Raw genomic sequence first — 4,735 nt, 5'->3', positions numbered from 1 at the left:
ATTTTAATAGAATAGCAGGACAAAGACCAACTAGAAGCTTGTGGGTCACAACAAGGATGAGGAGGGTTCTTCACTGATTAAGGTCCCAGGAAAAACAGACTCAACTTGCGGAAAAAATAATGATTTAATTTCACACTAATTAAACACACACAGGACACAGACAACACACAGAGCAAGGCTTGCATATGTTACCCCACCACTCCCTTCCTCTCAGGCCCAAATCACTTTGTTCCTGGTTTCTCTCCCTCCTTCCCCCCAGCAACACAGGGGACAGGGGATGGGGTTTAGAGTCAGTTCACAGGCTGGTGGTTCCTGCTGCTCCTTCCTCCTCAGGAAGAAGGATTCCTCACAGCCCTTCCCTGCTTCCCCACGGGGTCCCTCCCATGGGAGAGAGTCCTTCATGAACCAATCCAACATGAGTCCTTCCCAGGAGATGCAGTCCCTCAGGAGCGAGCGGCTCCAGCCTGGACTTCCCACAGAGTCACGGGCTGCTTCAGGAACAGTCACCTCCCTTGGTGCAAGGTCCTCCACTGCTGCAGATCCAAGTTCACAGGCTGCAGGTCCACATTTCCCCCTCCTCGTGTCTTCTGGGAATGTTCTGCCATGCTCCTCCTCCATGAGGTACCAGGGGACAGTCTGTCATCTCCCCACTGGCTACAGGGGACCTTCTGCTCGGGCACTCCCTTCCCCTTCTCCCTCACCAACCTCGGGATCTTCACTCCAGCCCTGCTCTCACCTCTCCAGCTCAGCTCTTCCTTTACTCTTTCTGCTCTCAGATCTTGTATCAGTTCTTTCATATGTTAATCACAGAGGTGCATCTATTGTGTCTCTCTAATGGCCCTGGCCTTGGAGCTGTTGTCAGCTTCTTACAGAAGCCACCCCTGGAGCCCCTCCGCCTGCATCCAAAAGCCATGCCAGAACCAAACCAGCACACTGTGAAATGGAAAAAATCTGAAAGCAGAATATTAAGATCATTCACTGATTACATTCATTTGCTTTAACCTTTTTATTTATGGACAGGCAGAAAAGATGGGAGACGTGCTAGACCTATCCCAGCCACAGTTTATGTATTTCTATTACTGATGCTAAAATCCAGGTTATTTTAAAGAGAACTGATGCCTTCTGCTCACCTTCTGCTTTTAATAAAAGTAGCATTTTCACAGAAAAAGTAATAATGTCTTTCCTTCATTCCTCCAGATTCAGATTTTGCTGTAGACTTCAAAATTGGAATAGGCACAAGGTACAAGGTAAGACTTACTGATGATTACTTTTATGCCTAGCCATGGTAGTAAACTAGTACTCCTTTTATACATGTGTGTATATATAGGCATAAAATGTACCATAAATGTTACTTTAAATGTTAGGAGAACATTTTGTGAGTTATTGATGTGGTGGAGATACACTACATACACTGTGTATGTGCTCCAGACATATGAAAGTCAAGTGGGAAGACTACGACGTTCCTCAGGAAGAACTGGATTAGGCTCCATATGATTAAAGAAACAGGTTAAACATTTCTGTTGTCCTAACTCACTTGATGTTAAATTGGTTAAATTTCACTTATTTATTGGACATCTACCAGAAAGCCTCTGAGTACTTCATAGCTACTGCAAGACATCAAATGCTTACACCTGAAGAAAAGCCATCTGATCAACAATCAGGAGAGAGAAATAGTATTATCAGCAATACAATCCTGACTTGACATAAAAGAGAGAGGAAAACCCCTCCATGGTAGAGGTCTGGAAAAACTAAGAGGGGAATGCCCCAGAAGTACTCAAAGAAAGGTGAATCACTTGAAACGATTTTGATCTGCAAAGTATTCTGAGGGCAACAGAAGGATATATGGATGGGAGATTTCAGTTAGCATCCAGACCCAAAGCTGCATCTAAAAGTTCCTGGGCTTCGCAGAGAGGGTCTTGCTGTGATGAGTGAGATGAGTTTCATTGCCAATGACAGTGTATATACATTGCACCTAACATATAGAACTCTGTGCAGAGAAATAGAAATCTCTACACAATCCCAGGAGGTCCTTTCCCTCAACTTGTCTTGTATTTCTTTGATTTATGGCACCTTCAGCAAGTCTAAAACTTCTGCATGAAAGCACTGAGGAGCCATCCTATCTGGCTGACCTCAAGACACTGTGACATGTGTCCTGCTGTTAAGATGATGATTTGCTACTGGAGAATCACCTGAGTTGACAAAGCAACGTGCTCTGCTGCTTAGGTGCCTGGAGGAAGTCCATCTATATGTAAAACAAGTCTCATTTAGGCCTTTCTGCTGTTGAAGTTTGCTGTGCCTGTGTTATCAAAGCCATGGAAGTTACCACAGCATCATGGAATAGTTGAGATTGGTAGGGAACTATGGATCCCTGGTCCAACCACCCTGCTCAAAGCAGGGTCAGCTGGAACAGGATGCTCAGGGCTGTATCTTGTTGGGGTTTGGATAGCTCCAAGAATGGAGCCTCTCTGGGCAATCTGTTCCTGTGTTTGACCCTATTCACAGTAAAAAAAAAAAAAAAAAAGGGGGCGGGGGGGAGGGGAGTGGAATTTATGTGCAAATGAGATTCCTGTATTTCAGTTTGTGCTCATTGCCTCTTGTCCTATTACTGGGCACTGCTGAGAAGACTGTGCCTCTGTTTTTTTGAACTTTCCCCATCAGGTGTTTTTACACATTGATTAAATCCCCTCACATCTTCTCTTCTCCTGGCTGAACAGTTCCAGCTCTCTCAGCTTCTCCCCACGTACCCAATGCTCCAAAATTCAATTTATGTAAACCTGGGCTGGTGGGTTGGCTTATGGCCTCTGTGAATCTTAGGACTTGTCAGGTGTAACTTCTGTGCCTAATGTTAAGGTGCTGTGAAATGCAAAGTGGTAGCAGCAAAAGCCATGTGGGGATGGAATAACTTTGGAACCGGGAGTTGGTTTTGTTCCAACTTTTGTGCAGAGCTGTTGGTGTAAGCTCCAGCACAAGCACTTGGCAAGGAAGTTGTACAAAAATGACTTGCCGGAGGCTTGCAGTTTATGCCTGTGTACATTTCTGTGGTGAATGCCACACCTGCTAACCAAGCCGACTTGTACTCAGCACTTTATCGGAAAACTCCTTGCAGAGACAGCCCTGTAGCCTTCCTGGAGGCCTTGCCATTGGCATCCCAGTTCTGCTTTTCATTCTGGGACACTCAGTGCCTTGGAACATCATAGAGTCAAAGTGATAATAAAAAATGTCTTTTTGGCATTCCAGAGCACTGTGATATTGCATGGGTTTACATCATGTAAGTGCTGAGCAGAAAAATCATAAAGAAGCTCCTTGTGGAAATGCATTTCTCTTACCCTCTTTCCTTCTCATGGCTTCTGATTAACCTGGATGGGGAGATGCTTCAGGAAAGCCAGAGCATATTAATTAATGGATTTGTATGCCTAATTTCTGTCCCTAATAATAACGTTTTTCCCTAAAATGTCTAAAGTTTGACTTACAATGCGAATTTTGGTCAACTAAAAATCACAAAAGGATCACTACTGGGGCCATCACTGAATACTCTGCAAATGAGCAAAGAGGTGTCAGTGACACACTCTATGGAGAGAACTTCTTCTCATCCTCATGAGGTCCTGCAGCTGTCAGAGACAACAGACATCCTCCAAGAGTGTTCTTTGGCATTTCATGGTCTGCTTCCACAATTAGAGTCCATCCGCAGAGCATCTGGGCAGGCATGAGCTCAGTATATAGAATATAATGATTTTATGAATGGAAGAAGGTGTGTGAATGGCTTGTGTCTTACTTGATAGCGCAGGACTTCTCACAACAAGTCTTACAACTCAGTGCAGGTAGCCTCTGAGCTGGGGTCTTGTTTGCCTTGAAAGAATTGTTCCCCATAATGGCTCTTTGCAGGTACATCCCACACATTGTCCCACACTGTGACACAATTCTCTGCCACTGAGTCCTGCAACAGTTTGAGGGAAGAATCTGCCTCTTTTAGCATTGGTTTCCCCTTCAGGTATTCCAGTATTGCTAAAAACCAGATGAAATTCAAAAGCTGGATCAGACACTCATGAAGAGAATGAAATAGGGTATTTCCTACTCCACTGCACCCCACCATCACTGCTGGGTGCAGCTGAGGGTGTGGGGACCATTGCCTGGGGCTTAGGAATTCATACACAGGTTGCAAGCAACAGTGTGATGAGGTTGAAACCCCATGGTGAGCATAATTCCCTGTGCTATGGGAACTGTAGTGATAGAACAAGGGGTGATGGTTTTAAACTAAAAGAGGGTAGGTCCAGACCAGATATAAGGAAGAATTTTTTTACAGTGAGGGTGGCAAAACACTGGAACAGGTTGCCCTGAGAGGTAGTAGAAACCCCGTTCCTGGAAACATTCAAGGTCAGGTTAGATGGGGCTTTGATCTGGTTGAAGATGTCTCTGCTCATTGCAGGGGAGGTGGACTAGATGACCTTTAAAGGTCCCTTCCAACCCAAACCATTATATGGTTCTATGAAAAAAGCAATGAGATTTTTAGGCTTTCACATCATACACATGGTTTTAAAAACATGCATTCAATTTAATTCATGTGGCCTGTTGCTACTGCTGATGCACTATGTTTTCTTGGTAAAGTTTTCTGTTCCTCTGCAGATAAAACTTGTGAAGGACTACCTGAAGGATGAACAACAGCTGCTCTCCTAGTGGAAGTGTAATTTTCTTCCAGCATCCGAAAAAAAAGCAGCAGTAAATCTCAGGCCAAGTGTCA

The sequence above is a fragment of the Apus apus genome, chromosome 2 (assembly GCF_020740795.1).
Source record: "Apus apus isolate bApuApu2 chromosome 2, bApuApu2.pri.cur, whole genome shotgun sequence".
Lineage (NCBI taxonomy): Eukaryota > Metazoa > Chordata > Aves > Apodiformes > Apodidae > Apus > Apus apus.
This window is presented reverse-complemented; position numbering follows the sequence as displayed.